Source organism: Silene latifolia, chromosome Y (genome assembly GCF_048544455.1).
Source record: "Silene latifolia isolate original U9 population chromosome Y, ASM4854445v1, whole genome shotgun sequence".
Classification (NCBI taxonomy): Eukaryota; Viridiplantae; Streptophyta; class Magnoliopsida; order Caryophyllales; family Caryophyllaceae; genus Silene; species Silene latifolia.
The window spans coordinates 413,616,264-413,641,987 of record NC_133538.1 but is presented as its reverse complement, the minus strand read 5'-3'; positions in this window follow the sequence as shown (position 1 = coordinate 413,641,987).

Sequence of the window (25,724 nt, the reverse complement as noted above, 5' to 3'; positions counted from 1 at the left end):
TATGAGGATGACTCATCTGTTTGAGCTATCACGTGTCGACGAACTTACGAAATGTCATAAATCGTTTCGCGTGATTAAACATGCTGCCCAATCATCACTGGTGGTTGGCTGGAGGTGCAGAAATGAGGTGTCTACAGAAACACATCCTGAAATTCCCTCACCACCTCAATATCGCATGCCCTAGGCACCTCCTCCCGCAGGTCTCTCCCATGACACAAAACTAACTGTCCTCCCTTCTTCAAACAAGACTTTAAGGTAGTTGTAGAAATAAGTTTTACTTTAGGCTTAACAAATCCCTTTTAAGACACTCTTACTCCCTTCGGTCCCCTCAAGGTGACTTTCTTTTGGTGACAATCAATAAAGACTTTATATTTTCCCGACCAGTTCATCCCTAAGATCACCTCAAAACCTCCCAAAGGAAATTCAATTAAGTTAGAATGAAAAACAACCTCCCCAATCTTAATTGGTACTTCTTTATAGACTCGACTACAAGGTATAGACTCCCCCGAAGGTATAGTTACAACATCTTTAACAACGTCAAACAGGTCTAATTCTAAGGCTCTAGCATGTTCACTTGATAAAAAGGAATGGGTTGCCCCCGAGTCAAACAAAATAAAGGTTGGTTTAGAGTTAACAAGGAATGTACCTGAGACAACGTGAGCATAATCCTTAGCTGCTTCCTTCCCCATCATAAACAACTTCCCACTACTCTTAGCTCCTCCCTGACTCGCTGATGCTGACCCATTCTATTGACCAATATTCATTATCTTCTGAAAATTTCTACTTCCCGTGCTTTGATTATTGTTGTAATGGTTCTGATTAGAATAGTTGTTTTTGCTCCTCTGATAGCTTTCACCTCCAGACCTCTAATTATAGTTCTCATAGCGCTGCATAGGAGTGCGAAATCCTCCACTATGGTTCACATTAGTGTATCCCCTTCCTTGGCCACCAAGAACAACTCTGCAATCAATAATTTTATGACTCAGCTTCCCATACGTGAAACAACTAACTCTACTACCACCCACCGGTCCAATTCGGTCGTAGTTCCTACGGCCCACTCCTCCATTCGGTGCACTATTAGAGAAATACGAACGGAATTGATTTGCATTTTGCTTCTTGTTCCCAGCACTCTCACTTGTAGACTCGGTCTTTCTTTTCTCACCCTTTTCTTTCTTTTCCTCTTTTAGCATATCAGCAATTCTTTCAGCGTGCCCAGTTCTTTGATAAATTTCATCCATATTTCCTGGCTCACCAGCTGCAAGCCTCTTCTTGATATTAGTTGTCAAACCTTTCTCGAATCTTAGTGATAGCATCTCCGTGGTAAAGTTAAGATCAACCACATATTCAGCTAATTCCATGAACCTATTGTGATAAGTTTCCACCGTCATATCATCTGTCATCTTGAATGAGTCAAACTCTGACCTCATCCTGCTCCCAATATGCTCAGGTACAAAGGTAGCCATTAAGATCTTCTTGAAACCCTTACACTTCACATAATCACTCCCATTATTTGCGACTTCCCTTATAGCCTCCTTGTGACGAGTCCACAACAAACCAGCGTTCCCTCTCAAATATAATGCAGCTTGGTCTACTTGTAGCTCCTCCGGAAAACCAAGCAACTCAAAGATATTATCAAACTCCCGACACCATTATCGATGGCTCACCCAACCCATCATATTTGGTTGGGTTATGTCTCGAAATTGTAGAACTCATTTTTTACGGATCCACAGCTGACCCCTTCGCCTTTAGTGCAGCAGCTGATGTGACCCATAATTGTGCATATTTAGTCCCCTAACTAGCCTCGTTTCCATGCTTTCTAACACTTATTAGGGTCATTTCTATCTCATGTTTCCTACTTTGCATATTCTATGAGGTTTTAGTGCCCTTTGTAGGGAAGGATGCTAAACCTTGCGCATATGGAAGCCAAAGCGTAGCTAAATTGATCGCATCTAACGACCAAGTAACAAAGAGGATGCTAATACTAAAGACCTATGTAAATAAATCAAGTAAAATAGGCATTGACGGAGACCCCCACGGCTCCTCAATGATCCCCACGGATCTTGAGGCGGTCAAGAAAAAGAGGAGCTAAACTGTGCACTAATCCGGGCGTCCCGACTTCAAGTCGGGCGACTTCTTGTGAATACGGGCGACTCGGAGGCCAAGTCGGGCGGATCTTCAAGCAGCATAAGCGTCTATCATGGGCATGTCGTGGGGCTCCTCATGAGACTTGCAAGGCGTTAATCTTCATCTTAGCACTTAATCATCATTTAAGCCCTTAGTTACCCTAATACTTGTACTTAGTATAAATACTCCATTGTTTTAGGAGATATTCACCAAGTCATTAGAGTAGATTAGAAATCAATTAGCTTAATTACATATTAATCCTTCCTTAATTGTTATTGAAGAACTCTTAGATCTAGTATTGGAATTGGAAGATTATTTGGGGATTTATTGAAGAATTGATTGACAACTCTTCATTCATTAATTAAGTTTTCCTTCTATCATTCGTTCTTTCTATTTGATTCATCATAAGTTTGGTACAATTCTTTTACTCCTTGTTTTAAGTATTGTTTGTTTTCCTAATCACTCATCATGATTGGACTTGTTGTAACACCCCCATTTATCTAAGGGCCTGAACTAGGACTCCTCAAATAAATGACGGTGTTACCATCTCGGAAACCCGAGGCAGTAGATAACAAAGGAAAGAAACACAGTACTTTATTAAAATGTTTATAGTGAGATTACAACTGGAATTAAAACAAAGTCTCCAAAATACGACCAAAAGATAAAGTCCGATAAAACTACTAATAAGACTAAGGTGGGCTAGGCACTAAGTCGGTCATCCAAGCTCTCTTCCCGGCCAGCTCCCATCGGTCTCGAAATACCATCGTCAATCCTCTCCCAATAATTGGATCATCACAGGCGTACACGAATACATTGTGGTCACCGCTAAGCCGAGTAGGTAATACAATAAAACAGCAACATAACACACATGCTCCTCCATCACCACCACCGCCATCTCAACTCATAACCCGGACAACCTAGCCATACCGATCCCCGGTAGACTATAAATATCGACCGTAGCCGATCTGCCAGCTTTTTGAGGACACCAGGGCAAGTCCCGCAGAACCCGCCCGGGCCTTATCACCACACCATACTCACCTCCACCTCCACCAACTCCGATGTAATAATATAATAAAACAGTTCAACAAAGAGTACTTAACGGAATTAAATCAGACAATCATATTATAACATGTAAATCACCGATTGATCAATCCATCACATAGTACTATATCAAGTCCAGTGTATTCCCCTACCTCAAACAGCGGTAGTAAGCTAACTGCAGATCAGAAGTACTCCACCCGAAACTCGCCACCTATGACGGCCGTCGATCTGTGCTATTCTGGCCAGTACAACCACCCTCGTCCACTAGCAACGGCCTCCCTAGACTCACGGCAGACCCTACTCCCTCCACACTCACCGGCGTGCGCTCGTTGGCTGTAAATGATGCTTGAGGCGTGAAAGAAAAGGGGTTGATGGTGGTGATGTGAAAAAATGACGGTAGGAAGGGGGATTGGGTTTTAAGGTTGAATTAGGGTTTGTTTTAGGGTTTTGGTGAGGTAAAAAGGTAAATGGGTAAGTGGGTAAATGGGTTATAACACCTTGACCCAAAATGCCACCTAAAACTATAAACCCGACTCATCTTACAATATGAATCAATCAATTACCTTTACGCTTTTACCATTATCATAATAACATGATTTAATTACCTTTACGCTACGATTAAATAATAATATCTCGCTCAATCGATAATAAAATACGGGGTATTACAGTCTCCCCCCCCCCCCCCCTTAAAATGAACTTCGTCCCGAAGTTTGCTCCCATACCAAACATGTCATACGAAAATATAAAGACATCCCGTATAACTAACACTGTCAAACCCACAACTAGACTACATAAACACGAACTGTTACATTCTACCCTCCTAAAAAGAAAGTTACGTCCCGTAACTTACCTCAAGTGAACAGATGTGGATAACTCTCTCTCATTGCGGCCTCGGTTTCCCAGGTAGCCTCCTCTGCCTTATGATTAGTCCACAACACCTTCACTAAAGCAGTCTCTCCGTGCCTGGTCTTTCTAACCTTCCTGTCCAAAATCTCCTTAGGCGTCTCGATGTAGGTCAACTGCTCGTCCACCTCGACCACATCATGGCTCAAAATGTGCGAAGGGTCACTCAAATATCTCCGCAACTGAGAAACATGGAAGACATTATGTACCCTGGCTAAAGCTGGTGGTAGAGCTAGCCGATATGCCACCTCTCCAACTCTATCCAGGATCTCATATGGCCCAATAAACTTCTGGCTCAACTTTCCCCGTTTCCCGAATCTCATCACTCCCTTCATCGGAGACACTCTAAGAAGTACTTTCTCCCCCACCTGGAAAGAAATGTCGCTTCTCCTAGCGTCAGCATAGCTCTTCTGCCGGTCCTGGGCAGCCCTCATCTTCTGTCGAATGATCTGCACCTGTTCAACCATCTCCTGAATCATCTCTGGTCCCAAAACTACCGAACCGCTCGATCATCCCAACACACAGGACTCCTACACTTCCTGCCATATAGAGCCTCAAATGGAGCCATCCCAATACTAGCGTGGTAACTGTTGTTGTATGAAAACTCAATCAATCCCAGTCTATCCTCCCAAGTCCCACCGAACTCCAAAACACAAGCCCTCAACATGTCCTCGAGTGTCTGAAAAGTCCTCTCTGTCTGACCATCTGTAGCTGGATGAAAAGCGGTGATCATCTTTAACTGAGTACCCATTAATGACCGCAACTCTCGCAGAATTTGGATAGAAACCTGGAGTCTCTATCGGAAATGATGTCCTTGGGCACACCATGCAGCTTCACCACATACTGAACATAAGCCTTGGCCAACTCGGCTTTACTCCAAGTATCCTTCATGGGGATAAAGTGAGCCGACTTGGTTAGCCTATCCACGATCACCCAAATCATATTGTTACCTCTCTGAGTTCGAGGCAACCCCACAATGAAATCCATAGAAATGCTCTCCCACTTCCACTCCGGCACATCTAATGGTTGGACCTTCCCTTGCGGTCTCTTATGTTCACCCTTCACTCTCTGGCACGTCAAGCATCGAGCTACGAACTCAGAAACTTCCCTTTTCATATTCGGCCACCAAAAAGTCTTCTTGAGGTCCTTGTACAGCTTATCTCCCCCAGGATGAACCGAGTATGGTGTAGCATATGCCTCAGTAAGAATCTTCCTCTTCAGCTCCTCATTATCCGGAACACACCACCGTCCTCCAAACCTCAGACTACCATCAGCATGGATAACAAACTTGGAATCAACCCCCAGCTCACTGCCTGTTCTCTCGTGCCGCGCCACTTCGAATTCTAGCATCGGCTTCCCGTAACTCTCTCGATCTCCTCATATAACTCGGCTCAACGGTCAAGTCCCCAAGAGTCTCTCCTTTCCAGGATCATGTGGATTCCCATCTCCCGCACTCATTATGCATCCTCACTCTAGATCCGCACCGCTCAAAGCATGGATGGATTTCCTGCTCAAAGCATCAGCTACGACATTCGCTTTCCCCTCATGATAAAGTATCTCCATGTCATAGTCGCCAATCAATTCGATCCATCTCCTCTATCTCATGTTCAACTCCTTTTGTGTGTAAATGTATTTTAAGCTCTTGTGATCGGAAAACACTTTGAAGGTAGCTCCATAAAGATAATGTCGCCATAGTTTAAGCGCAAACACCACTGCCCCCAACTCTAGATCATGAGTAGGGTAATTCTCCTCATAGGTCTTCAATTGTCGAAAAGCGTAAGCGATTACCTTCCCTTTCTGCATCAATACGCACCCCAGACCCTTCTTGGAAGCATTAGTATACACCTCGAAATTATCATTCCCATCTGGTAGTGCAAGGATAGGAGCTGTAGTGAGACGTTCTTTGAGGGTGAGAAACGCCTCCTCACAACTCTCATCCCAAACAAACCTGTTCTCCTTCCGCATTAATGACGTCAATGGCTTTGCGATCTTTGAGAAGTCCTTGACAAATCTTCGGTAATAACCTGCTAGCCCCAAGAAGCTTCGGATCTCACCCACATTCTTAGGACTCTGCCATCTTGTCACTGCCTCAATTTTACTAGGATCAACCGACACCCCTTCCTTGGAAATCACATGCCCCAGAAAAGCAACTTTCTTCAACCAGAACTCGCACTTGCTCAACTTGGCATATAACTGGTTCTCCTCCAAGGTTTTCAAGACTAACATCAAATGTTCCTCATGTTCTTCCTCATTCTTAGAGTACACCAGGATATCATCGATGAACACAACCACAAACTTGTCCAGGTAAGGACTGAACACTCGATTCATCAAGTCCATGAACACTGCTGGCGCATTAGTCAACCCGAATGGCATGACCACGAACTCATAGTGCCCATACCTGGTTCTGAAAGCGGTCTTAGGTATATCCTCGTTCTTAATCCTCAACTGGTGATAACTCGACCTTAGGTCGATCTTGGAGAAAACTCCGGCTCCACTTAATTGATCGAACAAATCATCGATCCTAGGCAAAGGATAACGGTTCTTGATGGTCACATTGTTCAACTCACGGTAATCCACGCAAAGTCTCAAGCTTCCATATTTCTTCTTGACAAACAACACTGGTGCTCCCCAAGGTGAAACACTAGGCCGTATGTAACCTTTTCTCTCGCTAGCTCATCCAATCGCTTCTTCAATTCCTCCATCTCCTTTGGTCCCATACGGTAAGGTGGTTTAGAAATCGGCCCTGTTCCCGGCTTCAGATCAATGGAAAAGTCCACTTCTCTTTTCGGTGGTAACCCTGGAATGTCCTCCGGAAATACTCTCTCGAACTCCCTCACCACTGGAATCTCAGACACCTTAGGGGTCTCCGACTCACTATCCCACATCTGACACAAGATCAATTGATCCCCTTTATTGAGACTCGACTTTAGGGTGTTAACAGATATGAATTTGACTCTTGGCTTGACCACATACCCCTTATAAGACACCCTAGCTCCCTTAGGTCCCCTCAATGAGATTTTCTTCTGATAGCAGTCGATAAAAGCCTTGTATTTCCCTAACCAGTCCATCCCCAGAATCACCTCAAAACCCCCCAAGGGAAACTCTATAAGGTCACAGTGAAACACAACCTCTCCGATCTGGATTGGTACCCCCAGTGTAGACTCTATCACAAGACACCGACTCCCCGAAGGTACAACTACCGAATCGACAATTCTATCATATGACTTAAGGTTTAAGACTCTGTCATGTTCCGCAGATATAAAGGAATGTGTAGCTCCGGAATCAAACAACACAAAGGTGGGTTTAGAGTTAACAGGAAATGTACCAGTCACCACATGAGCGTCATTCTTAGCTGCCTCCTTGCCCATGGCAAAGAGCTTGCCACTGGACTTAGCCCCACTCTGACTTGAAGAAGCCGCTCCAGCATCGTTTGTTCCCCTCATTTGCGATCTTCGAAAGTTGGTACTCCCACTCTGCCGACTCTCATCGGTTACGGTTCCGGTAGTTGTTGTAGCTTCCCGGTAATCATTACTAGCTCGGACCTTGCACCTCCCCATAGCCAGGACATATGTGTGCGATAACGTTATACCTGCACCCACCGAACGAGAGCCACCGAACCGGACATAGGTGCCCTGTATCCACGGATCGATTCACCCCAGATGATCGGCATTCAAATCTCTTGTGTCCTGTTTTTCCACAGCCAAAACAAGTAATCCCCGCAGAGCTACCTCCCCCGCTGGTGCCCCTGAAGCCGCCTCCACTTTGAGCTCTCATACCCCCTGGGCACTGTTAGTGGAGTACCCGCCATATCTGCCCGAACTTTGCTTCTTTGCCCCAGTATTATCGCTTGTGGTCTCTAGCTTCCTTTTCTCAGCCTTGCCTTTCTTATCAGCCTTGATCTGTTCTGAGAGCCTCTCAGCAGCACCAGCCCTCAAGTAAATGTCCTGAACTGTAGTGGGTGGAGCTGCTATGAGCCTCTTCTTGATGTCCATAGTGAGTCCCCGCTCAAACCTCATATCCAGCATAGCCTCATTCTGCCCAAAGTCATCAATGTAGGAGGATAAGCTGAAATTTCCGATGATAAGCCTCCACGGTCATGTTTTCTGTCATCTTGAAAGTGTCAAACTCCTCCCGTAGTTTGGCTTTTTGGAACTCGGGCATGAACTCATTCTTCAGAAACTCTTGGAATTCCAACCAAGACACATGTCCCGTCTCAAGATCCCTAGCAACCTCTCGTATCTCCACCTTGTTCCTGGTCCACCAGTCACCGGCTGTGGCCCTAAGATAGTGGGCAGCTTGATCCACCTGCAGCTCTTCCGGACATGCTATCAGTTCAAACAGATTGGTGAATTCTCTACACCATTCCCCCAGCAATTGAGGTTCCCCCTCTCCAGTGAATATGGTGGGGTTATGCCTTGCCACAATGGTGCTCATCTTCCCCGGATCCACTCGTTTGGCCTTTAGGGCCTCATTCTCAGCTCGGAGCCTATTCAACTCCGCTTGGGTGTCATTAGCAGCGGTATCCCTTTTCGGAGGCATGTCTATAAAAATTTAGGAGAGTTAGTGATGTCCCCTGCAACACTAGAATTACTTCGGCTACTCTAGTCAATTCTAATCATCTCCTACCCTACATATCTAGCTAACATGGTTCAGGGATCACATAACCGCATATCACTAGACATAACATCTATCTTAAAATCTTAAGCATCATATATGTAAATATCTTACTTAATTATCATGCCAATTCTTACCTCCGAATCACAAATAAACACATGTGTACTTATACTAACAGCATATCACCTTGCCTAATTTCTCACATCATGGAATAGTTTTTCATGTTCAATATCATACAACTTTCCTACTCTACCCTTTTCCTCTCATATGATCTCGTGGTACCGGGTCAAACCGAGAGGGCCAATGGTCTCGGTGTGAGGGGGCCCCTAACTCATCCCTTACCTTTAGTGTGCTCTTATCAGTTCTATCCCGGGGTTCATTTTATTTGACTCTTCCTAAATTCATTAGATTCATTGGTTTAGGCCTGAGGATCGTTCTCTCTGATACCACTTTGTAACACCCCCATTTATCTAAGGGCCTGAACTAGGACTCCTCAAATAAATGACGGTGTTACCATCTCGGAAACCCGAGGCAGTAGATAACAAAGGAAAGAAACACAGTACTTTATTAAAATGTTTATAGTGAGATTACAACTGGAATTAAAACAAAGTCTCCAAAAATACGACCAAAAGATAAAGTCTGATAAAACTACTAATAAGACTAAGGTGGGCTAGGCACTAAGTCAGTCATCCAAGCTCTCTTCCCGGCCAGCTCCCATCAGTCTCTAAAATACCTATCAATCTGCTCCCCAATAATTGGATCATCACAGGCGTACACGAATACACAAGGTCAGCCGCGAAGCTGAGTAGGTAATACAATAAAACAGCAACATAACACACATGCTCCTCCATCACCACCACCGCCATCTCAACTCATAACCCGGACAACCCAGCCATACCGATCCCCGGTAGACTATAAATATCGATCGTAGCCGATCCGCCACCGTTTGAGGACACCAGGGCAAGTCCTGCAGAACCCGCCTGGGCCTTATCACCACACCATACTCACCTCCACCTCCACCAACTCCGATGTAATAATATAATAAAACAGTTCAACAGTAGTACTTAACGGAATTAAATCAGACAATCATATTATAACATGTAAATCACCGATTCAGTCAATCCAGTCACATAGTACTATATCAAGTCCAGTGTATTCCCCTACCTCAAACAACGGTAGTAAGCTAAGCTCGCAGATCGAAGTACTCCACCCGAAACTCGCCACCTATGACGGTCGTCGATCTGTGCTATTCCGGCCAGTACAACCACCCTCGTCCAGCAGCAACGGCCTCCCTAGACTCACGGCAGACCCTACTCCCTCCACACTCACCGGCGTGCGCTCGTTGGCTGTAAATGATGCTTGAGGCGTGAAAGAAAAGGGGTTGATGATGGTGATGTGAAAAAATGACGGTAGGAAGGGGGATTGGGTTTTAAGGTTGAATTAGGGTTTGTTTTAGGGTTTTGGTGAGATAAAAAGGTAAATGGGTAAGTGGGTAAATGGGTTATAACACCTTGACCCAAAATGCCACCTAAAACTATAAACCCGACTCATCTTACAATATGAATCAATCAATTACCTTTACGCTTTTACCATTATCATAATAACATGATTTAATTACCTTTACGCTACCATTAAATAATAATATCTCGCTCAATCGATAATAAAATACGGGGTATTACACTTGTTAGTATGATTGACACCCCTATTACCATGTTCAACACAACCATGAGTGAGCAAATCACCTAGCTAGGGTTAATGGGGATTACGGGAACTATAACATGGGGGTAGATTCATGCTTAATCTAATATGTTATCATAAGATTGCTTGCTTGTTGTAGTGTTAACCTATGGACATGTTATGCTTGATGAAATGCTAGACTATGAACCCTTGCATTTATTACCCATCTCTTATCTAGTCAACAAGACTTCTAAGATATAAACTAACTCGATTCTTGTTAGGCCATGCATAGAAGTGAATAGGAAGAAATTAAGTCGACTTGTAGGTGTTGTACAGTCTAGACAACTCGGCTCCGGGACCCAAATCTTCCTATGAACCGTAAGACGTAAACTAACTCGGTTCCTGTACAACAATAATTGCTTGCAACTATGAAAACATGTTTGTAGATCACCACCATGAAATCCCGTATGAAACCATGACACCCTAGTGCTTTAATCTATTGTTTACAAACCCCGACTTTACTTGCTTGCTTTACTCTCGTTTCTTTGCATTTAATTGTTATAGTAGTGTAGCTTGTTACCTCATATCTCAACCCAATTTGTGACACCCTAAGACATAGCTTTCTAAAATCGATAACTTAATTCAATACCCGTCCTTTGGGATCCGACCTTTACTTACCACTCTACTAAGAGTAGTTTGTTTAGTTATAAATATTGTTTTGGTTGGTTGACTTAGACGGCAAAGTTTCGAACCGCACCAAAAATGGCGTCGTTGCCGGGGACGGTGTTCAATTGAATTGTTATCATTAATTGTTTTTATTTGTGTTTTTCTTTACCTTGGGAAAAGCATTTCCTCAAGGTATTTCTCACCTTTTTCTCTTAGTTTACTTTGAAAGATGGATCTTATAGATTGCTTCATAGAAATGGATCTTATAGATTGTTGTGTAGAGGACCATGCGAGTTCTACTCTCATCAAAGACCCTTTGGAAGCATTGGAGGCCTTGGAAGCAAGTGAGGCCAACGGTAAACATTGGGCATTAGAAGTAGACCTCCTTGAAGCCGCTCTAGCCACAAATAGCTCACTATTGAGCAATCCATGAGGATAAATGACATTCTCAAAGAACCATCACAATCCACTATGGAAGAACAAGCAACCGAGATAGAGCATGTAATGAGGATGGAATGTGTAATGGAGGTGGAAGATGTAACACCCGCGAATTTGCCATTTTGGCAAATATAATTTAATTAACCGTTCTATTGTCTTATTTATATTTTAAATTATTTAATTTAATTGATTTCATTATTAAACATGATTTTTATAAATATTATATTTTTAAAGCTTAAGTTATGTGAAATAAATATTTTGGTCGGATAATAATAATAATAATAATAATATTCCCCGTCTTGAGTTGTAGTGGGCTTGAGACGAAACTTCTAGTGTATACCGACTCAATTTGAGCTGTTGGGCTTTTTATAACTTATGGGCTTTTCCCTTCTCTTTTCCCTTCACAAAACCCCCAACTAAACCCTCACAACTCCATCTCCCTCACTCCTAAATTCTGAAATTTTCCAACAAACACACAACTACAACACCATTGTTACACAACTTCCACCTCCTTCACTAAATTGGCCATAAAACCTTCATTTCTCATCGGTTTTCAACGATTTTCGCGTCTATCTCTTCCTCTCATCGCCCTCCTTCTTTCTAGGTAAGAAAAGAACTATCTTTCCTCCATTATTGGGGCTGTCGAGCCATCCTCTACATGGTACCCTTTTTCTAGTTTCGATTTTTAGTCTTATTTTGTGTTTTCTTATGTTTAGGAGAAAGTTTAGTTGACCCGGAAGTGGATTCTTGCTTGTGAGACGATTAAATTAGAGATTAAGAGCTAAAAGGTAACGGTGATGGGTTACTCGACTTACATTTCAAAATTGTGTAGTTTATGTGTGGTTGGATGCATATAAATGTTAAAGCTGGTAACTTTCATGTTTCATGCCATTGTTGTCTTGAATGAAGTGGTTTTATGAGCATTTTCATATGTTTGAGTGACATGCTATCTTATTTGAAGGTTCATGATTGATGTCATATGTTTATACTACCCTAACATGCCAAATTTCCAAGTATTCATCATATTAGAGAAGTATGAAATGATTGAATTTAAGATGATTGCCTTTGAAGGACTTTGGATGGTCTTTTGTTGGGTTTTTCGTGTACAGGGTGTCCCTAGGTGGGTGGGCACTGGCCTACCCAACCGGCAGCGTCCTTGAAATTCCAAGTTGGAAAAATGGGAAATAAGCCTTTGTATGTCTCTCTCGGTGGGCAGCCATGGTCCACCAACTACAGAGAGTTCCTTATGTTCTGTCAAATTCATATGGTAGTATGTGATCCCCTGCCGGTGGGCCGGCAGCCGGTCAACCGGCAGAGAATACATAATGTGCAAGTTAAGCTTATTTGGCTATAGGGTGTATTCCTGCCCGGTGGGCGTGGGCGGCCGGTCGGCCTACAGAGAATACACATTGAGCATATGTTGACCTTGCTTACCTTGACTGTATCCCCGCCGGTGGGCAAGGTGGTGGACCGGCAGAGAATACACTTTCAGCCTTTTTGACTTTGTTTTACCTTGGCTTGTATCCCTGCGGTGGGCGGCAAATCGGTGGACCTACAGAGAATACACCTACTTCTATTTTTGGCCTTGTTTCACCTTAGCATGAATCCTCCGCCCGGTGGGGCGTAAAGCAAGTGCCCACGCCGGCAGAGAACACCTAGTAATCATTTTACTCTTATGTTTATACATGCTTCACATGAATTGTTTACGTTACGTTTGTGCAATCTTTGTTACTCGTATTTGTGACCGGAGTGTGACGGTTTACATTGTGTGACTACTCGACATTCCTTATTTGTTTGCCCTCGGACATTGGGTCACGATTATGTGCCATTGTTTTCGAGTTGGGCTATCTTCCTTCCGCCTCTTCGGACCTTGGGGTACGGATAGGTACCATGGTTCCGATTTGGGGTTACTCGACCTTGGGGCACGGCTAGGTGTCATGGATCGAGTCTTGGATACGATTTGGGATTGTATGTCGAATCGGGTGTCGTCCATCCCGAGAGTCTGGCCAGATTTAGACTAGGACCGTATTATGATCGTCGTCCTACCAGGAGGTTGGAGTCTACGGGTTTGTCTTGTTTGAGTCAAAGCTTTGTAAATGTCTGGCTTGTTACGGTCATTGGTGTGTTCTTATATACGAGAGTGCACGTCTTCTATGCTTGTTTGTGAGAGTCTTGGTCCTATCGGATACTAGTGGTGAGATGCAAGCCCCTAGTTGCGATATGATCGCCGGGATCGATGTTCCCATCCGTTCTTATGGTGAGATGTAAGCCATAAGTATGAATGTGACATTAGTAGCCACGTCCCGTGCTATGGTTGTTAAGAGATTCTCAAAGTAATGGCTATTGGTTTCCATCCATTTATTTTCTATTCAATTGATCTATTATTTATATTCTTCATATGATTCGATGCCTATCTCATTAAGAATGCAACATGCCTATATCGTTATGATTATCGTTATATTCCCTTGTTCATATTATTCAAGTATGATGCATGATCAATATGTTTAATTAAGTTCTTGCTTATGTGCATTTCGACATATGGTGGCTGGGAGAACCCTGAGTTACTCCCCACTGACTGTGGCGTTCATGTTTACATGAATGACAGGTTTGTGATGCAGATTATGGGGAAGACGTGTGAGCTAGCGAGAACGTTGACCCTTGGACCTTAGTGATAGGTTGCTTAGACTCACCTATCGTTAGACTTGTGTTCATTCGTGGGATATCTTTTCCCCAACGCACTTGTTTTAAATTGTAAAACTTAATTATCTTTCTTTTCATTTTTGTTTGATCACTTATGGTGGATTTCGCACTTTAAGCTTTTAAAGGTTTTAAAAATCTCGTATTTTCCGCTTTAATTTTGATGCCCTATCGAGGGGTGTCACAGTTGGTATCAGAGCATATGTTGCTCCCGACGCACACACGTGTACCCCGAATTTAAATTTAACTTGACCTCAAATAATAAATGAGAGATGGGTAGGACTAAGGACCTAAGTTGGTAGTCTCTTTGTGCATGCTATTTGTTAGGTGCTAACATGGTTGACTCTTTTGGTGTCTTGAGAAGATGGTACGACCAACCAAGGTGGAGAATACTATCATGGAAGCCCTTACTCTAATTCTTCGGAATCAACGGAATGCTAATGCTCAAGTTAATCGTCGCTCTAACCGCCGTGGCAAGAGGCCATCTGTGCCCTCATCCTCGTCATATCCTAGCAAGAAGAGGTTGGTGCCGAGAGTCCAAGGACAAGGAGTACAAGACCATGGAGGACAAGAGCCAACAGTGCAAGAGCCGAAAGGACAAGTACCTACATCTACTAATAGGCTTAAGGAGAACCGCAAGTGCTTCAAGTGTGGGCAAACTTATCACCCCGGGATTGGATGCTATACTATGCCCTTGAAGTGTTACCATTGCAAGAGGCCCGGACATCTCTTCAGGAATTGCCCCGAGAAGAAGACTATCCCTCCTCCTCTCCCTCATGCTCCGGAAGCCGAGCCAAGAAGCGTCACTCTTGTCGAGAATCAAGTCGGAACCGCCGTTCCTCCCGACACCGTTATGGGTGTGTTTTCTATCCTTGATCCACCTTTCCTTACTTTTATCCTGTGATGCTCATCCTTTCCTTCATAAGCTCTCTTTTGTTTAACCTTGGGAACTAGTTTAGTACGCACTCGACTTATCCTTCGTTTTTAATTCTCCTTCCATCACATCTTGCTTGTGGATCTCTTTATCTTGAAGGATTTCTTTACCGTCTTAAAGATACCTCCCTCTCTTCGAGCACCTTGTCACATTCCCTTATCTTTGTGTTTCTATACCTTTCGCAACTCTTATCCCATATATATCCTGGAAGATGTCTTTGTACCTTTTCCCCTTATAAGAGCCCTCTTGTACACCTTCATCTTTGCCTTATGGAATGCTAACTTTGGTCGGATAATTTAACTTTTGTGGAGTTTGTTTGTGTTCGACCCTTAACCCCGGTTTTGAGAGGTCGTGATGTTAGAAAGACTTAGGTAATGTGATGAGACATACTTAGTGATTCTTATACCTAGCCCCTTGAACAAGTGAGTGTAATTGATTGGTGGATTATTTGTGTTAGGAATGAGTTGCCTATGTGATTAAAATTATAGAACTTGGCTTTGTTGTTTATGTTTGGGATTTGAAAGCTTAGTAGGTTGAGTGTCGTCACCTTAGGAGTAAACATGAGATAAGTTGAAGATATGAATTTGGAAGAAAACCCATTTTTAGATGTTAACGATCCCGTATAGAATGGTGATGTGATTTGGTATTAGTTGTCCCTTGAGAATTTTGTTGAGAAGTCTTGTGTTGAGAACTTGAGATAAAGAGATGTTGTTATACTTGAGTGGTATACGTACCTTAGGGAAATCCTAATATGTGATAGGATAGGTGAACAATGAATCTAACCAATGTATCAACCCTTAAGCGAGCGTTTATTTTTACCTTGATCAGCCATAGAGGTGTAATCCTTTAAGAGAGACTTGCACATAAGGAATGAGATGAATTGCCTTGACCCTCATTTTGGAATTTGGTCGTTTTGTTATGATGGTACAATATCCTAATAGGCGTGACCTTGTTAGAGAGAACCTTAAGTCTTAGAAAACATATGGTTTAAGCCTTAAAATCCTCCTTCGCACCTTTAATCATCTTCCTTTCCTTCGTTCACACCTTGATTAGATTTAATTCTTAAGTATAAAAGTTTACTTGTCGTTTCCTTGACTTGAATACCTCTCTAATTCTAATGTCTCTTACTGGTGTTAACTAGTTACCTTTACTATTGACTCCTTTAATCTCACACCTCGTCATGTTCATGTATTCCCTTGAAATTTCCTATCATTTCTTGACCTAGTTATTACCCTTTGTTTCTTTAGTGGAGTGATGTCTTTGTTGGCTACGTTGTAGAGTGAGTGTGATGCTCCTTGAGGATTCCTTGCGAACCTTGATTTCGTCAAAATTGGATTAGTGGCACTTGAGTTGAGTTGGGTAGGAAAAATTGTATGACAATCTATTTACTTTTGGTTGGTGGTCTTTATGATTTGGGGAATGTGATCATCTATGCTTATGAATTCAGATGAATAAGATTTTGGTTTGGAGTGCCAGAAAGTATAAAGACCTTGAGATTTTGACCTTTGATTTAGGATTTTACCATAGTGAGAACTCCTAGTAGTCGATAGTTGGTTATGTGTGTAACTCTTTTAGTAGTTTTGATCTTTCGTGGAAATCGTTTATAGATGATTTATATTTGAGAGTTATGGAATCACAATTGTGGTGGAGTTACTTGACCCACGGGGTAGCATAAGAGTAAAGTGTGAGTATTTTGAGGAAATGCTTGGGAGTTATGTGGTTATGAGTTTTGTGGTTAGGAAGTTTTCGGAACCGTTCAGGATGACTTTGTTGTTCGAGATTTAAGTATCTAGCGTTTCCTTGTTGCCTAATTTCCCGTCCTCTTTGACCATAAGTGTTACCGTTCATATCTCTCTTCCTCATTTCAGCTTGCTCCTCCTTTAAATTTGATACTCGTAACTTGCGAAACTTTATCTTTGACATCCTTGTGAATCTGTCTCCAATTCTACTCCTAGGAAGTTCATCATAGCTCTTTTGTTGGTTGAGTTTGAACCCTCTTCGCGTACCTTGTTTTCAGGACATGTAAGTTCTTTTCATTTCGTACTATTTCTAAACATTTCAAGCTACCAGTTTTGACCCATTGTTAAAAGTTTATATTACTCTTACAAAACCCTACCTATTATAAAAGGTTTGAAAATGAGAATTTGATTTAGTTCTCCTTTTGTCCTATGAGTATAACTTCTTTTTATTGATTTTTAATTGCTAAACCCAAGTTACTTTTAACTTTGCTCAATTTCTAACTAGCTTCGATCTACCTATGATTTTATTGTCAAGAGTTTAATATTATATTTTCAGGAATTTGACTTCCTTTTGAATTTAGAAATGAAACCTTTATTTCCATTTTGACCATTGCAAAAGAAAATTTGAGTGGATTGCCTTTTCTTTTGATTTTGACGTTGATCGGATGTTAGAACTCGTTATTTGAAACGTTTAATAACTTGTTCTACGCTTGTCGGCGAATGATTTTTGGTTTTAAATTTGTCTTTGACTTGGAAGGTTAGCGTTCTTGTGTGCACGACAAGAACAATTTCGTTCCATGAATGAGACTTATACTTTTGAAAACTCTTCATCAATGTCTTTGAAAGTATTTTGATTTTTGATTTATACAAATGATTTGCTTTTGACCATATCTTCGATTTGGAATGTGATGTTCTTGAATGCGCAACGAGAGCATTTTCGTTCCTTTGATGAGAATTTGGTTATGTCGAAAAATTTTATTTGGGATTTTTGAAAGGATTTCGATTCTTACGATAAGTAACCTTTTAATGTTTTGTTTACCGATTTCAAAATTTCGGTTTTATTTTTATATTACTTTTCCTTTCTATTTTCAAGTTTCGAGGACGAAACTTTTTAAAAGTTGGGGTGATTGTAACACCCGCGAATTTGCCATTTTGGCAAATATAATTTAATTAACCGTTCTATTGTCTTATTTATATTTTAAATTATTTAATTTAATTGATTTCATTATTAAACATGATTTTTATAAATATTATATTTTTAAAGCTTAAGTTATGTGAAATAAATATTTTGGTCGGATAATAATAATAATAATAATAATATTCCCCGTCTTGAGTTGTAGTGGGCTTGAGACGAAACTTCTAGTGTATACCGACTCAATTTGAGCTGTTGGGCTTTTTATAACTTATGGGCTTTTCCCTTCTCTTTTCCCTTCACAAAACCCCCAACTAAACCCTCACAACTCCATCTCCCTCACTCCTAAATTCTGAAATTTTCCAACAAACACACAACTACAACACCATTGTTACACAACTTCCACCTCCTTCACTAAATTGGCCATAAAACATTCATTTCTCATCGGTTTTCAACGATTTTCGCGTCTATCTCTTCCTCTCATCGCCCTCCTTCTTTCTAGGTAAGAAAAGAACTATCTTTCCTCCATTATTGGGGCTGTCGAGCCATCCTCTACATGGTACCCTTTTTCTAGTTTCGATTTTTAGTCTTATTTTGTGTTTTCTTATGTTTAGGAGAAAGTTTAGTTGACCCGGAAGTGGTTTCTTGCTTGTGAGACGATTACATTAGAGATTAAGAGCTAAAAGGTAACGGTGATGGGTTACTCGACTTACATGTCAAAATTGTGTAGTTTATGTGTGGTTGGATGCATATAAATGTTAAAGTTGGTAACTTTCATGTTTCATGCCATTGTTGTCTTGAATGAAGTGGTTTTATGAGCATTTTCATATGTTTGAGTGACATGCTATCTTATTTGAAGGTTCATGATTGATGTCATATGTTTATACTACCCTAACATGCCAAATTTCCAAGTATTCATCATATTAGAGAAGTATGAAATGATTGAATTTAAGATGATTGCCTTTGAAGGACTTTGGATGGTCTTTTGTTGGGTTTTTCGTGTACAGGGTGTCCCTGCCGGTGGGCCGGCAGCCGGCCTACCCAACCGGCAGCGCGTCCTTGAAATTCCAAGTTGGAAAAATGGGAAATAAGCCTTTGTATGTCTCTGCCGGTGGGCCGGCAGCCGGTCCACCAACCGGCAGAGAGTTCCTTATGTTCTGTCAAATTCATATGGTAGTATGTGATCCCCTGCCGGTGGGCCGGCAGCCGGTCAACCGGCAGAGAATACATAATGTGCAAGTTGAGCTTATTTGGCTATAGGGTGTATTCCTGCCCGGTGGTGAAGCGAGTCGGCCGGCAGAGAATACACATTGAGCATATGTTGACCTTGCTTACCTTGACCTGTATCCTCTGCCGGTGGGCCGGCAGCCGGTGGACCGGCAGAGAATACACTTTCAGCCTTTTTGACTTTGTTTTACCTTGGCTTGTATCCCCTGCCGGTGGGCCGGCAGCCGGTGGACCGGCAGAGAATGCACCTACTTCTATTTTTGGCCTTGTTTCACCTTAGCATGAATCCTCTGCCGGTGGGCCGGCAGCCGGTGCCCACGCCGGCAGAGAACACCTAGTAATCATTTTACTCTTATGTTTATACATGCTTCACATGAATTGTTTACGTTACGTTTGTGCAATCTTTGTTACTCGTATTTGTGACCGGAGTGTGACGGTTTACATTGTGTGACTACTCGACATTCCTTATTTGTTTGCCCTCGGACATTGGGTCACGATTATGTGCCATTGTTTTCGAGTTGGGCTATCTTCCTTCCGCCTCTTCGGACCTTGGGGTACGGATAGGTACCATGGTTCCGATTTGGGGTTACTCGACCTTGGGGCACGGCTAGGTGTCATGGATCGAGTCTTGGATACGATTTGGGATTGTATGTCGAATCGGGTGTCGTCCATCCCGAGAGTCTGGCCAGATTTAGACTAGGACCGTATTATGATCGTCGTCCTACCAGGAGGTTGGAGTCTACGGGTTTGTCTTGTTTGAGTCAAAGCTTTGTAAATGTCTGGCTTGTTACGGTCATTGGTGTGTTCTTATATACGAGAGTGCACGTCTTCTATGCTTGTTTGTGAGAGTCTTGGTCCTATCGGATACTAGTGGTGAGATGCAAGCCCCTAGTTGCGATATGATCGCCGGGATCGATGTTCCCATCCGTTCTTATGGTGAGATGTAAGCCATAAGTATGAATGTGACATTAGTAGCCACGTCCCGTGCTATGGTTGTTAAGAGATTCTCAAAGTAATGGCTATTGGTTTCCATCCATTTATTTTCTATTCAATTGATCTATTATTTATATTCTTCATATGATTCGATGCCTATCTCATTAAGAATGCAACATGCCTATATCGTTATGATTATCGTTATATTCCCTTGTTCATATTATTCAAGTATGATGCATGATCAATATGTTTAATTAAGTTCTTGCTTATGTGCATTTCGACATATGGTGGTCGGGAGAACCCGAGTTACTCCCCATCGACCGTGGCGTTCATGTTTACATGAATGACAGGTTTGTGATGCAGATTATGGGGAAGACGTGTGAGCTAGCGAGAACGTTGACCCTTGGACCTTAGTGATAGGTTGCTTAGACTCACCTATCGTTAGACTTGTGTTCATTCGTGGGATATCTTTTCCCCAACGCACTTGTTTTAAATTGTAAAACTTAATTATCTTTCTTTTCATTTTTGTTTGATCACTTATGGTGGATTTCGCACTTTAAGCTTTTAAAGGTTTTAAAAATCTCGTATTTTCCGCTTTAATTTTGATGCCCTATCGAGGGGTGTCATAGAAGATGTTCCTAATGAACCATCAAAGGTAGAAAGTGAGGTACAAACTCCAACTTTAAAACCTTTTCCCCCTAATTTGAAGTATGCTTACCTTGATGAGTCTAAAACCAAACCCGTGATTGTCAATGAAAACCTTGATGATAGTCAATTGGAAAGTTTGCTTGTTGTGTTGAAAGAACATGAAAAGGCTATAGGTTATAGTCTAGGTGACCTTAAGGGAATAAGCCCCGACTTTTGCATGCATAGGATTCATTTAGAGGAAGACCATAGACCTACCATCCAAGGCAAAGGAGACTAAACCCCCACATGCAAGAAATTGTGAAAGCGGAGGTTATGAAATTACTTGATACGGGAATCATCTACTCTATATCGGATTCCTTGTGGGTTAGCCCCGTTCAAGTGGTACCAAAGAAAGGAGGTGCCACGGTGGTGAAAAATAACAAGAATGAGTTAATACCCATAAGGAAGATCACCGGTTGGCGAATGTGTATTGACTATCCTAAATTGAATTCCGCAACAAGAAAAGATCATTTCCCCCTTCCATTCATTGACCAAATGCTTGAAAGGCTTGCCTTTAACAAATTCTTTTGCTACCTTGACGGGTACTCGGGATTCTTTTAAATCCCGATACACTCGGATGACCAACATAATACCACCTTCACTTGCCCATATGGAACATTTTCATATATGAGAATGCCCTTTGGGCTATGCAATGCTCCCGCTACCTTTCAACGTTGCATGATGAGTGTCTTTTCCGATTACTTAGAAACCATAATGGAAGTTTTTATGGATGATTTTAGTGTTTATGGGAAAGACTTTGAATCTTGTTTGCATAATCTATCTCTTATCTTGCAAAAATGTGAAGATGTGAGTCTTGTGTTAAATTGGGAAAAGTGTCATTTTATGGTCAATGAAGGTATTGTCCTAGGTCATTTGATTACGAAAAAGGGTATCGAGGTTGACAAAGCCAAAGTTGAAGTGATAGAGAAACTACCACCACCCGTGAATGTCAAAGGGGTGCGGAGTTTTCTCGGTCATGCGGGGTTTTACCGGCGATTCATAAAAGATTTTTCCAAAATTACAAAACCCCTCACTCAACTTTTGCTTAAGGATGCCCCATTCCAATTTACTAATGAGTGTGTTGAAGCTTTTGATAGAATCAAAGAGGCTCTAATTTTGGCACCCATCATTCAACCCCCAAATTGGGAGTTACCTTTTGAGATAATGTGTGATGCAAGCAACTATGCCCTTGGCGCGGTTCTTGGCCAACAAGTGGGGAAAGCTTTACATGCCATATATTATATAAGCAAGACCCTTGATGCATCATAAATCAACTATGATACCACGGAAAAGGAACTTCTTGTTATAGTGTATGCTTTGGACAAATTCCGCTCCTACCTACTTGGATCAAAGGTTATTGTATTTTCGGATCACCGTGCTCTTAGACATATCTTGGTGAAGAAAGAGTCAAAGCCATGCTTGCTGAGGTGGATATTGTTACTCCAAGAGTTTGACCTAGAGATAAAGGACAAGAAAGGAGCCGAAAATGTAGTAGTGGATCATTTGTCAAGAATACGATTTGATAACGAAGATGAAGATACACCCATCAATGATCCTTTCCCGATGATATTTTAATGGACATCCACACATAACTTGAGAGGCATACCACACCATGGTTTGATGATTTTGCAAACTATATTGTAGGAGGAGTTCTCCCTCCGAAATTGAACTACAACCAAAGAAAGAGGTTCCTATTTGAAGTGAAGAGATACTTTTGGGGTGATCCTAACCTCTATAAAGCATGTAGTGATGGTCTTTATCGAAAGTGTGTCCCATAATGGGAAGTACAAGGAGTTTTGGAAGGTTGTCACTCATCCCCTTATGGAGGACATTATGGAGCAAGGAGAACAATTGCTAAAGTCTTGCAATCGGGCTTCTATTGGCCTACCATGTTTGAAGATGCTAGATAATGCATCCTCCATTGTGACCCTTGCCAAAGAACCGACAACATATCTTGGAGAAATGAGATGACACAACAAGGCATATTGGAAGTTGAAATCTTTGATGTTTGGGGAATATATTATCAAGGTCCCTTTGTATCATCTCAAGGCAACAAATACATTCTAGTTACCGTTGACTATGTTTCCAAGTGAGTGGAAGCAATTGCTACCCCAACCGATGATGCAAAGACGGTGACCAAGCTTTTGAAGAAAGTAATATTCCCAAGATTTGGAGTTCCTAGAGCGATCATTAGTGATGGTGGATCACATTTCCATGAAAAGAAGCTTGCATCTCTCTTAACAAAGTATGGTGTTCAACATAGAACCGGCTTGGGATACCATCCTCAAACAAGTAGTCAAGTTGAAGTTTCAAATAGAGAGATCAAACAAATCCTTGAGAAGGTTGTTAACAAGACTCGTAAGGATTGGAGCATGAAGCTTGATGACTCCCTTTGGGCCTATAGGACGGCCTATAAGACACCCATAGGAACTTCACCTTATAAGTTAGTTTATGGAAAGGCTTGTCACTTACCACTTGAATTGGAATCCAAAGCCTTTTGGGCCATCAAAATACTCAATCGTGATCTCAAGCTAAGTGGTGAGAAGAGGATCTTGCAAATTGAAGAATTGGAGGAATTCTGGCTTCACTCTTATGAAAATACAAGGATCTCCAAGGAACGGACCAAATTTCTCCATGATAGGAGAATCAAACAAAAGGCCTTGCATAAAGGAGACAAAGTTCTTCTATTCAACTCTCGATATCGGCTCTTCCCCGGAAATTTGAACTCACGATGGACGGGTCCTTTTGTTTTCACAAACATTGGGAATTATGGAGACTTTGAGCTAATGTCAGAAGACGGGAATCGGTTCAAAGTTAATGGTTAACGTATCAAGCCTTACTATGAAGGAGCTTTTGTAGGAGAGGTTGAGGTAACTCGCCTTGAGCCTCTTCCCCCTGAGATCTAGTATTAATATGGAGGAGAGTTTGGTGGAGTCCTCCCTAAGCCACCACTTGTAAATATACTAACCCACTTACTTGCATTTTCACTTCATTGCATTTTCAATTCCTTGTTTTAACTACAACTTTTGACATGAGAGCAAGTGATGGAGGGACTCTAATATGTTTCAAACGTATAGTGCTTGATGATCAAGTGTGGGGAAGCACAAGCCTAGGCTAAATCAAGCCTTTGTAATGAAGAGGTAACACGGAAAAGAAGAAGAAATGATATGGGGAGAAGACGCCTGACCTGACCTCAAGTCGTGGGGACTGGGAAGGTAGCACAAAATGGATTTTTGCACTAGAGTGGAAATCTGCCCGACCAGACCTTGGCTCGAGCGACCAGCCATTTAAGTCGCTCGACTTGGTCCAACCGTGGGACTTGAAGGAGCTCTCAAAAGTTAAAATCAATCCGGAGTACAAATGCCCGACCCGAGCATGAGCCGGGCGACTTAGACCTCAAGACGGGCGGACCAGAGCCAAGACGAGCGTCTCACCATGCCTCCTAAGAAAATTTTTGCTCGGCTAAAATCCGTGCGGATCATTCTGAAGACCCACGACCCCACCGGCTTCTAAAAAGACAATTCTCCACTGTGGTTGAAATCTGGGCGTCTTGTAACAAGGACGGGCGACTCATATACCAAGTCGGGCATCCCAACGCCAAGACGCGCATCCTTAACTGCTCTTATGAATCTTGTAAAAAACAAGAGTCGCCCGACTCCCTCTCCAGGCCGCGCGGCTCCCTCCCGTTGTACTCGCCCTTTTCAACTTTAAACCCTTCTTTTCCACCACACATATTAAGACACATCATCTCTGTTGGTAAATGTGTCCTCAACAATAGTGCGATCACATGATTTAAATATCATTAATAAATCTCATATAAAGAATACGTAAGGGATTATTCAATTATATAGTCAACTAATCAACATTAATCGATAGTGATTGGCTTGCTAGAGTTTGACGTTACTGTCGTGGGACGGTGGTGGTCAGTTGATCCCTTAAGGTCACACCTAAAGGATGATGCCCTTATCTATAAAGTTGATTAATTGTATGACGATGCAAGTTGATCAATTCCTTAAAATTGAACAATTCGATTTGTGAGAGAGAATTAATATCTTATTGTAATGGGATTAAATAAGATTTATTTTAGTAATAAAATGCTTTGTTACTAAAATTATTTATTGTTTGAGAAACAATAGAGATAGGAATGAATGGTTAATTATAATTACAAGATATTGTGAATTATAATTACATGACCCATTTTATTTATGTGATCAAGTATCACTAGTCAAATTAGTGGATGTAATTTAATTAATTCATAAAATGATATTTATGTGATAAATATGCACTAAAATTAATTAATAACATGTAGCATACTACATGTGACATATTGTGTGACAAATGACAAATTGACAAAAATAAAATGGTAGTCCATTTTATAGAAGTGGACTAAATATTGGTGTGGAAATAGTTAGTGGGTGAATTATTTTATAGAATAAAATAATATAATCATGGCTAACCTACACTAGCTTACACACCTACACTAAGTAGACTTACATGCCTACAATTTGGAGAAGTGAAAAAGCATAAAGCAAGATGCCATCCTTGGCTTTTGTGTGTTCCAACCGTGCCTCCTCTTCACTACATGAGAATATGAGTTCTCTTACATTCATTCATACATTAATACATGCAAGTTCATGCATTATTCATTTTCTCTCTTTTTCTTCATCAAAAACATGAGATTTTGATTGAAATTGTTCATAAAAGCTTACTAAAATTATTAATGTAATATATGAGTGTTAGTAATCATTTTTAAGGTAAACTACTAAACTAATATCTAGCTAATATTATTTAGTGGGGATAAGGATAATCTTGAGTGCAATCAAGAGGAGAGATTCTAAACTTGAATCTTGTTCATCCATTATTGGAAAGCTCAAGAACTAACAAGAAGGAGATCTTGTTGGTACCCATTTGA